Consider the following 13,636-nt stretch of genomic DNA (forward strand, 5'->3'; position numbering starts at 1 on the left):
AGCCACTTTTATTTAACTAATAGCTTTATGTTGGGGAGCAAAGTTTTAAAAAAATCATTTGGTGTATATGAATATCTGTTTGTCATATTGCAACCAGATCTTGTGTGCCTCTATTTAGTATTTAAATACATAGCAGCACCAGACCAACACCTACCATTCATATTTTCACTAAATATAAAGCTGACAGATATTTATTTAGACAGTAGAGACAGTTGATATTTTATGATTTCTGGAAACAATGTTGCTATGAGGGGCAAATTTGACACCAGTGGCTTCCCTTAAATTTTAATATTCTAGTGAGCCATTATCCTTACTATGACTTTCATAATTCAGACATTCCATAATGTTTCCTTTTTCAGAGAAGAAAAGTGAGTTTAGGATTTATTATGGAATTTGTAAACACAAGCTGAATAAGTCATTAATACAGGGTTAAACTGCCAGTGCTTATAACTGGTATTGCTACTTAAGTCCAAGTTCCAAAGTTTACATAGAACACTTTTATTTTTCCTTGCAGTTGACAAATGTCTAGTACTTAGTTTTAATTAAATAGGTAAATTTCAAGTACTTAACTCATAGACTTTACAGAAATAAGAAAATACTTAAATATCTTGTTTACGTGCATGCATATACATGCATAATCACAAAATATATACATATGTTCATCTAAGTTTTATAATTAATACATATTCATGAGAACTATGTATCTATATCATCAATACTTATATATAAAACATTTTAGACATGTCTAGTCACATACAAGATTATTCACTTATCTGCATTGCCTACCATTTTTTCCCTTAAAAAATGTAAAGCTCAAAACTGAAGGGTCTTTAAGAAAATAATCAGCTCAGTTTTGACTTTTCTCATTTATTTTCTGGCTTCTACTTGATCCTCTTAGCCAAAGCAAAGAATATCTGCATTGGAATAACTTAATAATTAAATAAATTGCAATGCATGCAATCTGTACAATAAGTCATGCTTTACAGTCTCTGGTGCCCTTTCAATTCTCTGCATGACATTCCTGTCTAAAAGGCACTAATAGAGACATTCTGATCTTGAAAAGAAAAGTGAGGAAAATCAACATCTAAAACTCAGAAAAGTCCTGGGTAGTAAAAGGTCTTTGTTCTGCTGAGCGTTCTCCCACAGAGGAACAGAATTTTCTTTTAGCTTTTACATTTGACTCCCAGCTCTGAAATATAATAATCAAAGCCCTTTGCTACCTATGTTGAATCTCTTGTACGTAAAATCTTTTTATTTAGCAAGAAATGGAATTCTTACCTCCAAATAATTTTGTGAAAGCTTGAACATTTGCCAGTTAAAAATATCAGTTTTTTTTTTTTATCATGTTATAGAAACTGCTTGGTAGGCCACTGGGATAATTAGAGAAGAGCAGAGGATGTTTAATGAGTTTTTCAGAGTGCATATGAGAGTGTATCATGTACAATCATGTTCTGCTGATAATTTTATCCTTCATTCTCTGGATGGCATGATAGCCTGGTGATGGAATGCTTAAATAAGAGATCCAAGAAAATTCAGTCATCCAGAAAATAATAGCTTTCTTAGATATATTCTTAAGGAGAGGTGGGTTTTCACCCCTCTCTCAGCTGCCCAGGGCCTGATATTCTTCCTCATGTACAGATCAATATAAATGAACCAGTAGTTCATCTCCAAAGAAAATGTCTTTTGTATTTTCAAAGAATGGAAATGACAGAGTGTTATAATTAAAAGAAAATAACACAGTTAGGCATAGTCTTGGAACTTGTCTATATTCATTATGTACCTTGATAATCTGCCCAGGTTTTGGAAGCAAGGAGGCAGGAACTTCAAAGCAGATCATTTAGACTAGACCTTTCATCTGAAGATCATTAAATTTGCAGCACACATACTTTGCAAGGGAATGTGTTGAACAAACTCTGTGGGGGAAATGCTGAGCTAGAACCAAAATAATGGAGAAGATGTAGAAAATGGAAGGTACTTTAGCTTTCATTTTTATGATGAAAAGGAGATGAAGACTTCTTGGATTGTGATAGACCCAGACAACATAGTACCACACCAAAGCTGTCCTGCACAAGAGCCAGTACTCTGAAAGAGTTTAATTAATTTGGATGGGTGTCAGGATAGTAGGAAGGACTAATTCAGGAGGAATGAAATTCATATGTGTGACTAGTCCTTTGTAACACTCTAAAGACTGTCTGATTGAGAAACAACAGCCTAGGTAACATGGTAGCATTATTATCACCAAGTTTTCATAGCCCCAACAGTATAGACTCAAGCATTGTTCTATGGTAGGTCCTAGATCCCTTAGACCATAGGTCATCAAATGGTGACCCATAGGTTAAATCTTTCAAGTAGTTTCTGATAAATGAAGTTTGATTGTGATAAGGCCTATTCATTATCATTTCTTTTGTTTGTTTGTTTGTTTGTTTGTTTGTTTGAGATAGGGTTTCTCTGTGTAGCCCTGGCTGTCCTGGAACTCACTTTGTAGACCAGGCTGGCCTGGAACTCAGAAATCTGCCTGCCTCTGCCTCCCAAGTACTGGGATTAAAGGTGTGTGCCACCATGCCTGGCTCATTATCATTTCTTAAGTGTCTGTCATAATACAGAAAGCACTCCTACTTTCCTAGCTGAAGATATTGCATGAGGGCAGAGCTGTGACTCAGACCTTATGGCTTATAAAATTTATAATACTTAATATCTGATGTTTTACTGAAAATGTGTACAAGTGAATATCTTAGTGGCCACACTAGGCCAGTTTGCTCTGTTGTATCTGGAAAACCAGAAGCAATTTTATCACAGCTAGGTTGTAATATATAGAAGCCAGATTATGAAGATAGATATTTCACACAGAAAAAATATAGTATGAGTCATTTAACTTACTGTTTCACATATTTCCTAGATTTATTTAAATTTGAACTTGCCTTTTACAATTTGTCAGGAAATGCCATCCTTTTGGCAAACTAAAATTAAAATGAATACTACCAATGTACTTAGCTATGGCTACTCTCAAAGAATCATTCTGTTAAGTCTGTTCATTCACTTCTATTCCGTGACATCCAGATATATAGGGAAAAAACAAAGGGAAACTTCATTGTAGTTACCGAGAATATGATTTGCACATTAGAAAAGACCCAAAAGTGTGTATGTATATATGTATGTGTACGTGTGTGTGTGTGTGTGTGTTTGTGTGTGTGTGTGTGTGTGATGTCATGTAAATACATGTATATGGATGCCCAGTTGAATGTCAGATATCTTCTACAGACCCTCTCCACCTTAGTTTTAGGAATGTCTCTTACATAGCTGAATCTCATGAGTTCAATAGTCTGTTCAGATAGTCTCACTGGGTAAGTAATCTGTATTTCATACCCTGATCTGGGGTTGCCAGCGGACGTTACTGCATCAGGTATTTTTGGAGGGTTCTGTGGAGTTGAACTCCACTCTTCATATTTGTAGGCACCTTGCTGACTAAACCATGTATTGGTCCTACAAAAATCCTTGTACCCTGGACTACAAAAGATGACCTAATTTGAGTAGCACCTAGGGGATTAGAATCTGCTATTGTTATTTTGTTAAGTAGTTATGCTATTAAATTGCCTTTTTTTTTTTTTTTTTTTTTTTTTTTTTTTTTTTTTTTTTTTTTTTTTTTTTTTTTTTTTTTTTTTTTGGTTTTTCGAGACAGGGTTTCTCTGTGTAGCCCTGGCTTTCCTGGAACTCACTCTGTAGACCAGGCTGGCCTTGAACTAAGAAATCTGCCTGTCTCTGCCTCACAAATGCTGGGGTTAAAGGCGTGTGCCACCACACCTGGCTATTAAATTGCCTTCTTAATATTTATGGTTATATTCATAGGCCAGGGCATTATCTTTGTCTCTCTCTGCCTGTCTTCCTGTGATTGTCTCTCTGTCTCAGTCTCTCTTTCTCTCTTTCTTCACCATTGGGTCAAGTTGTCTGGCTACTTCTGCACAGAGCCTTCCCTGGAGAATGATCCTTATAACATGTGTCACACTATTGAAGGAAACTGAATTTGTCTTTTCCAGAAGCCAATAACTCCCCAGGTAGGGGTAAGAATTCAGGAACACTTCACCTTCTCCATGCAGTATTTTTAAAGACTAAATTAGTTTTCAAGTATTGTGCAAACTGTCACAATTGCTGTGAATTCATTTGTACATCTGCCCTGTGGGTTTTAGAAATACCATTTTCTTGATGTCATCTACCTCCTTTAGGCCCCTCTTCCTATAGATCCTTGAGTCTTGTGTGCAGGGGTTTTATATAGATTTCTCATTTAGGGCTGAGAACTCTGAAATCTTTTATTCTTTGCATATTGACCAACTGTGAGTCTCTGAGTTTATTATTGTCATGATCCTGGCAACACAGTTTGAGCATTTCTTCTCCCGTATCCATCACTGCAATGCTACAGGAATGGATACTTTGTGTTAATTAACCTTTGTATCGGAAATCAGAAAGTTAAAGAGAAAAGAACATTTGTTTCCTGTTAACTCCTCTCACTATTCTGTGAGCAAACTATGAACTTTTTTTTTCTCATCTGTAGCTTACTTGAGTGATTCTGGCTAGAAAACTACCAATCCCAACTGAATATTTTGGTCATACCTATTTGGCCACTGCCACTTATCCTGTGACAAGGCAAAGCATTCTACCAGTGATTGAACTGGAGCTTCAGGGAAATTATGGGCTACATTGGGGAAAAGTAGATTGCATTACAGTAGCAAGGTTATAGGACTTTAATTAAATAATAACAATGATAGTAACAATAACAACAACAAATATAACAAAAATACAAATATAAAAAGACTATCCAAAATAAATAACTATACCATCTCATTTTTACCATACTTGAATATCTTTTATTTACGTGCTTTATTTTTATAACTTTAATTTTTTTTAATTATTATTTTCTTTATTTACATTTCAAATGCTATCCCGAAAGTTCCCTTTACCCCCCGACCCCTGCTCCCCTACCCACCCACTCCCCCTACTTGGCCCTGGTGTTCCCCTGTGCTGGGTCATATAAAGTTTGCAAGACCAAGGGGCCTCTCTTCCCAATGATGGCCAATTAGGCCATCTTCTGCTACATACGCAGCTAGAGACACAAGCTCAGGGGGTACTGGTTAGTTCATATTGTTGTTCCACTGCTTGTGGACGTTGTACATTGTGGTGCGCACTAGGCTCCGCACCACGATGTACAACGTCCACAAGCAGTAAGTGGATATTAGCTATAATATTCAGGATACCTACAATACAATCCTCAGACCCTAATAAAGCTAAATAACAAGGAGGGCCAAAGGGAAGATGTTTGCTGCTTGTGGACGTTGTACATCGTGGTGCGCACTAGGCTCCGCACCACGATGTACAACGTCCACAAGCAGAATCCATGAGCATGGGAGATTTTTCCATCTTCTGAGATCTTCTTTAATTTCTTTCTTTGGGGATTTGAAGTTCTTATTATACAGATATTTCAGTTCCTTAGTTAGAGTCACACCAAGGTATTTTATATTATTTGTGACTCTTGTGAAGGCAGTTGTTTTCCTAATTTCTTTCTCGTCCCGTCTGTCCTTCGTGTAAAGGAAGGCCAGTGATTTGTTTGAGTTTATTTTATATCCAGCTACTGCACTGAAGCTGTTTATCAGGTTTAAGAGTTCTCTGGTGGACTTTTTAGGGTCACTATCTTATCTCAATGACCTGCCATGTGTCCTATACCATTGCAGATTGTCTTTTGCTGTGAAGAAACACTATGACCAAGGTGACTCTTACAAAAGAATGCATGGGGCTTTCTTATAGTTTAAAAGATTTAGTCCAGTAGCATTGTGATGAGCACCATGGCAGCACGCAGGCAAGCACTGGAGCAGTAGGCGAGAAATCCAGATTATTTGACACTGTTGGTCTTCCTTGAGAGTCCCTGTCCCCTTAGGATCCCTCAATCCTTTCCGAACATTTCCACAACACTCCTAGAGTGCCATCTAATGTTTGGGTAGGGGGTGTCTCTGCATTTGTTTTTACTACTACTGAACATGTGACACAGTCAATGCTAGGTTGTCTTCAAATTTCCTTTTCAAATTAATAGGCAATGCCATTAGTCTAAAAGTGTTCATTTTATCTTCAGGCAGATCTTTTTCCATTAATGTATTTATTTATTTAATATTCATCCTCATCACAGTCCCATTCTACCAGCCCTGCCCCCCCCCTTAGTCTCTCCTACTATCCCTCCTCCATTCCTCCTCTGAGAAAGGGCAGTCCCCACTGAATATCAAACTACCCTGGCACATTAAGGCACTGCAGAACTAGGCACATCCTCTTCCACTGGGGCAGACAACCCAGCTAAGAGAACAGGTAGGCAACAGAGTCATGGACAGCACCTGCTCCATTTGTTGGGTGACCCTTATGGAAACCAAGCTGCACATCTGCTATGTGTTTGTGGGAAACCTAGATCTAGCCTGTGTATGTTTTTATTTGGTTGGTGGTTCAGTCTTTGCGAGCACTCAAGGATCTAGATTAGTTGACACTGTTGCTCTTCCTTTGGAGTACCTATCCCCTTTGGATCCCTCAATCCTTTCCCCAATGTATCCACAACACTTCTAGAGTACCATCTAATATTTGGGTAGGGGAGGTCTCTGTATTTATTTTAGTCACTTAATGGGTGGAGCCTCCAAGGCATCAGGGATTGGTTCTTGCCTATAGAATGGGTTTAAACTTGAGCCAGTCATTGGCTAGCCAGTCCCTTAGTCTCTACTCCATCTTTGTCCCTGCTCTTCTTTTAGGCAGGACAAATTTTGGGCCAAATGCTGTCTAGAAAATATCATCCTGAGTGAGATAATTGAGATACAAAAGGACATGCATTGTATGTACTCACTTATAAGTGGATATTAGCTATAATATTCAGGATACCTACAATACAATCCTCAGACCCTAATAAAGCTAAATAACAAGGAGGGCCAAAGGGAAGATGTTTGAATCTCACTCAAAAGGGGAAATAAAAGTCCTCAAAAGTGGATGGAGAGAGAGAGAACAGGGTAAGAGAGGTGATGGAGAGATGAACTGAGAGTGGGGCAATCTGGTGTAGGGATATTCATGCAGAGGGGGCCAGAAGTATAAGGGAAATCCAGCAGAAGGAGGTGGAGGGAATGGGCATATTTAGAACATTCCAGAGACCTGGGATTGGGTAGGCTCCATGGAGTCTGTAAGAGTGACTGTAGTTGAGACTCCTAGTAATAGGGCATATGAAGCCTGAAGTGTCCATCTCTCTTAGCCAGCCAGGACTCCCAGTGAAGGGATAAGGACACCAATCTGCCCATAAAGCTTGAGGTGGATTTTTAGGACAAGGGCAAAAAGCCACTATATTATTTGCCAAAATACCACACAAATAGTCTCTAGGTTACTTACTAATATTTTTTACCTCTGAAATTTGCTGATATGAGTCCTCATAGTTCGAATCACTCTCAGCACTGTCTTCCATGCTCCTACTGGAATGGTTCTTTAATTATGCTTAAAGCATCCAACCACTTTTCTAGGGTAACTTCCCAAAGACTTCTATATTCCTCCAACAAGCAATATACTAGGGCCAGTCAGAGCAAGCACACCACTCCCTGATACAAATGTCTGTTTTAGTCACTGACCTATTGCTGTGAAGACACTAGGATGAAGTCATCTCCTATACAAGTAAGTATTATCAAGACAGTGCATTGATTACAGTTTCAGAGGTTTAGTTCATTACTTTCATGGTAAGGAGTATGGCAGCATGCAGGCAGTCACTGAGAAGTACATCCTGATCCTTAGATTGATAAAATGAGGCACCAGGCCTCTTGTGGGCTCTTGAAACCTCAAAGCTCACCTCCAGTGACACACCTTCTCCAAGAAGACAGACCTATTAATCCTTCTAATCCTTTGCTAATAGCAATACTCCCTGGTGACTAATCATTCAAATACATGAGCCTATTGATGCAATTTTAATTCAAACCACCACAAAGATTGTAGCTATATCTTGCCTATGTACATGCTGCAATTTTATTGCTGATCCAAATCCCAAAAGTTAGTACCATCAGTCATGTGCACCCTGAAAAATTTCAATCTCTCTAAGGGTTTAAGAAATCTCAATCAAGGTCGACGACATGATATTTCCCCTATTTTACCACCTTCTGCATTTATTTCTCCTTCTCTTCTTCTCCTTATCTTTCCTCCTATGCTCACTTCCTTCCTCTCTGTCTTCACAGGTATTCATATATGGCTAAAATTGTCCAAGATGAAAATCTCTAATGTTTAGTTAAATAGATCTTTTATCTCTCAAGAAGGAAAACAGAAAAAGTGAATTTCCATTTTATTTTCTCACATTAGATAGGATGTTTGAGATATTAAAAAAATGTACTCTCTACAGGTAGGATGATAACACAAAAATGTCACAATCAGCATATTTTATATTGTCACAGTTGTTCCTCCCGTTCCCTTGTACTGCATTCTTAAGCATATTTAAATACCTTATATTTTTATATAGAAATGATGTGGTGGATATCACTGTGAAAGGTCAAGAGAAATTAAAGATTCATATGGATTCTCCTGAAATTAAATCATGCTAATAGGGTTGACCAAGGGACAATTTGGAATTAAGTAAGTTCCACTCACTATGGTTCTTCACTAGTACACCATTTCCTTTTGAAATGGAGTAAGAGCTCTTGATAGTAGGTCCAATTTATCTTGCATTCCTTGTTGGATCCATTCAGGTCAGTGGTTCTCTCCATTATGTGTCACTTTTTAAAAGGGATTGTTCACTGCTGGCAGTGCACAGAGGGTTGTTGAGGAACAAAACACCTAAAAAATACATAGAAAATCAACCTACACGGAATCCATATACAAAGATGGGGGATTTTCTCTCCTGTTCTGATTTATTATAATTTATAATTTATCTGTGTCTGAAAAGAGAGTGATATAATGACTGAATGTCCAGACACTAAATCTGGAAGCCAGGCAGGAAGTAGGGGCTATGAGAAAAGCAAGTACTGAACTCTTCTTAGGTGACAGAATTAAGCTTCCATTCATTTGAGTAGAAGATGGAATCTTATAGACCTTTTTTTCTTCCTGGAAATTTGGATTATTCATTTTCTCTTTCCCAGACAAAGAAGAAAAAGATTGAGAAAGATATGGAGAGTATACTAGCCCATAGTGCATGCAATATTTATTTGGGAAAATGAGGAAGACATTATTTGAGATAATGAGAACAAATTTTGTCTTTTAATCTTATTGCATTTGTCTTAATCAAAGAGTTTCCTAGAAGAAAAACACACCACAGAAGAACACCAACTGGAGATAATTCATCTAAATGATAAATACTAGATAAGAGTAATTTCATGTTGCCAGAGTTTTAGGATTGATGAAGCTAAATATTCACCTTTAAAGATACAGTATCATCTTCCAAATTGATGAATTCAATCATTTTAAATTTTTCAAATAATTGTCAATTAAAACTATATACACACACACACACATACATACGTGTGTGTGTGTGTTTGTATGTATGTAGGTACATATATATGTATGTATGTATGTATGTATGTATGTATGTATGTATGTATGTATGTATTGTATGCAACTAGAAAAACTAGATTCAAATGTTTTCTTCTACTGAACTTACTCAGGTTTATTTAGAAGGATTATATACACAGAAATATTATTAGTTAATTCGAATAGCCTACTTTTATCTGTGAGTACTATATTTTATTCAATTACAAAAGTCTACTCAAACACATATAGAAAGCTTTAACTAAGCAGTATTTTCTAAGCTGGGCATGAATGCACAGACACAAAGATGGAACAGTCTAGAGGCTGTCATAGAGGATGGCAAACTTTATCCTTGTCTGAGCTATATAGCAAGACCCCATCTCAAAACCTAAAAATAAATTTAAATATGTAATCAAATTATAAATATTCATTATTTTACATATTCAAAAATGTCTAGTTATTGCTATAAAGAATGAACTATATCAATCTCTATACTTTAGTACACTGGGTTTATAATCCTTGTATGCTTTATTTCTTCTATAAATATTTGACACTACATAAGGAAACATTTATCTGTGCTGTCTTTCGGTCATCCAAATTTTGGCCACAGTCTCTGCTTTATTTTTGGATTATATAATAATTATTTTGCTTAGCAATAACTCAGTGTCACATCATGGAGAGCTCATAGAGTGAAGTTTGCTACAATATATCCTGGACTCTAATTCCTTTGTCTTCGTGCCTTCTGTGTTTGTCACTAACTGAAACTCTTGGTTGAAAATGATACTTTGAGTGATTTAATACATCCTTAATAAAAAGGAATACTAGAAACACTGAGGTCAAGGAAACAATGGCATTAAAAGAAATGAAATTTGTTGAACTTTAAGATAAGCATAGATATTTAGATAAAAAGAAAATACATTAAAATGTCACTGCACAAAACTAAATGCTGGAGCGAGTAAAATGCTGCAAGCTGTGGTGTTTGCTGAGACATGGCACCAAGTACAAAGCCCTGATTTCTAAATAGCTGAAATCAATCAAGGAACTGAAATGTGAAGTTTGACATTTTTAATAAATTACACTATTTACCTTAATGCAAGTGACATAATTGAAGCAAATTAAATAGTGGAAAGGAACAACTGGGCTGTAACTAAATCATGTTTTAGTCAATGTTCAAAGTTTTCTTTACAATGAATGCGGAATTTTTTTAACTCCCAAAATGATAGAAGTTAGTTCTTTACATAATTTAGACTGTTACACATTTCAAGGTAGAGAATAACAAAATTCTTAACACATGTCTATATTCTTATGATAATGATGAAGAATTACAGACATTTAGATAGATTATAGTAGCATATCAAGATAATTATGATTATGAACAGTATTAGTTTAAAGCATTTAGTGTTGGCTGATAACCTGAAGACATGATGGGGTGGATACACAGATACATATTTCTCTGTTGTTAATACAGTCCTGAAATTTTATTATGATAAATTTTATTATAATAAATTATAATCGACATTATTTCATTCAAACATATTAAAATGCATGTAAAATGTATCTGAAAAATATGCCTTTGTATAAACAATTTTTAAAAGCTTTTCTTTGTATTAAACTACAATATTTCAGAAAGTCACACATGTATTTTAAGTTAAAGAACCAACAAAGCAACATTCTTTTTGGGACAAAGTAAGTATCTAAAAATAAAAAAATATGTTTTGAAAGGCTTTGTTTCACACATAAGCCATTTTCAAAGAATAACACATGTTAAGGAAATAGTTAAGAATAGTAAAATTGGATATTATTTAAATAGTTAATATTTCAATGAAAATGAACTCATACTCATGAACAAAAATATACACTTTAAAATACAATATGGTTTAATATAATGTTCTCCAATAGTCTGTTTCTCTTGTAGTTTAAAACTTCAACTGTTATATCTAAACTAGTAACATCTTAAACATTTTAAAATGTTGTACAAGACAGATGTAATTTAGAGAAATAAATATAAATTATCTTATAACAATGTCATTCATCAGGTAGCCCAAAATGTATGAATATTTTTAAGTACAAACCCACTGAACAAATAAATGGCAATTGTTTTTCTCTTAGAACCTTTTAAGTTTGTTCAGGCATTTTGTGTGTTTGTGTGTATGTGTGTGTTTGTGTGTTTGTATGTTTTTGTTTACATTTCTGTGTGTGTGTGTGTGTGTGTGTGTGTGTATGTGTGTGTGTATGTGTGTGTGTATGCGTGTGTGTATGTGTTTGAGGAGGCTCACAAAGCTAGATAGAGAACAGTTGAATGTTAAAGAATAATACGGATATTGGAGTACTTGTGACATAAAAGCAGAAGAGGAGGTACTGGGAGAGGTATGCCAGGAAACATCATGCCCTGACCCAGGCACTTCCCTGGGCTTGTTGAGCAAGGGACTGCTGCATCTAGTTTCTTCAGTCAACTGTGGGAGGATAAGCTGCTGCTGAACATGGTGATGCTTGCCTGTGCCACCTCTGTTTAGGTCAATTTCATTACCAGGAGGTCTAACTGTGAAAATGAAGGACTAAAGATTGAAAGCATGACTGAAGAGTTTGTTGAACCATTAAGAGAGAAAATTGGAGATTTGGGAGAAAAAAAGATTCATCCATCAATACTCAGCAGTAAAATTTTTCCTAGAAACGGAACTGAAATTTTGATCAGGGAAAGCATGGTCAACTCATGGTGTATAGTGATGCAGTGGCTTGGTGGACAACTTCTTCACAGGGAAGAAGAGAAGCTCGATGGGCCATGAGATGTTTGAGTTGATAAACCATGGGGTAGTGAAGCCTTTCCTCTTTGAAGTTGACCAGATAAACCACTTGGTAAAAGGGCAGCAACGTTAAGAACAAACAGTCTTAAGTCTGTTTGAAAACACAATAATAAAAATGATCATCCATCTATTCTCTTAAAAGTGAATTTAAAAGTCCATACTGTCTGAAGAAATTGATTTCACTTATCTAAATCACAGTATCTTTGTCTGTATGTTTTTTTGTAAATTATTCTTTTTATATTAGATAATAATTTCCCCCTTTGTTATTTCAACCAAACACTCCTTTATACCATTCTTGCTGCCTTCCAAATTGCTAAGTAAATGTAAATATTATCATCCCTCAAGTTGGAGTGCTTTCAAATACACAATTATTCACTGAAAATTCTTAGAGAACACAAAATTTATTTGTGTTTATTTATCAGGTGATGCGAAGTAAGATGCTAATTCATTCATTTCTTTGGGAATGTTAAGTACATTGTATTTTCCAGATGCTATTATAGGTCTGGGACATAATAGTGGACAATGAAAAATCACTAATCTTCTTGATGTTCACTTTGTAGTGTATTTCTAATTATTAGAAAAATGTTATGGATAAAGATTTGAAAATGTGATCGTGATCAAGTTAGTAGTTTGAATCTCTGGGACAAAGAAGATATGGAAAGATTATTGATTAGGCTATAGAGTTGGTCTTAGGGTGCTGAGTATAATATGTACAAAGGTATGGCCTGAAGAGAAGGCTTTGGAAGTAGAATTGGAAGCATCCTGCAGGACTGTGAGGTTTAAATCCTCAACTTGCACCCTGGAGCTAATTGCAAGAAAAGGCAAAACCCTTGCTCTGCCTTGCACTTGCTCTATTGGCTTCTTCAATACGGGTTCTCCAGCTATTTTCTCCTGGATATTTTGAGTACCCAATTTAATAAGTTTTGCTTCTGATATATCTATTTATCTCTTGATATTTATGGTCTTTAGTTTACACACACACACACACACACACACACACACACACACACACACACACTCATTTACAACCTGAATTCTAGCTAGTTCAATAGTATCTAGAGACTAGATTATATAAAATAGATGATCAAAGGTGCTGAAAAATTCTAAGTATTTTTATTAGAATTTCATATTTCTTCTTTTAAAAAATATTCACTCGGTTCCTTAGTAATTTTATTGATTGGAAAATTTGGTGTTGTTGGTGTTCAATTTCTGTAGTTCTTTGTGTTCAGGTCATTAAACGTTTGCTTTCAGTGGAGAGGGAAAATGTTTTCTTTGTTCTTACACATAGCCTCTTCATTCTGCTAGTAGTTTTACTGCCTGTGTATAAAATTTTAATTCCG

The sequence above is a fragment of the Mus pahari genome, chromosome 2 (genome assembly GCF_900095145.1).
Source record: "Mus pahari chromosome 2, PAHARI_EIJ_v1.1, whole genome shotgun sequence".
In the NCBI taxonomy this organism is placed as follows: Eukaryota; Metazoa; Chordata; class Mammalia; order Rodentia; family Muridae; genus Mus; species Mus pahari.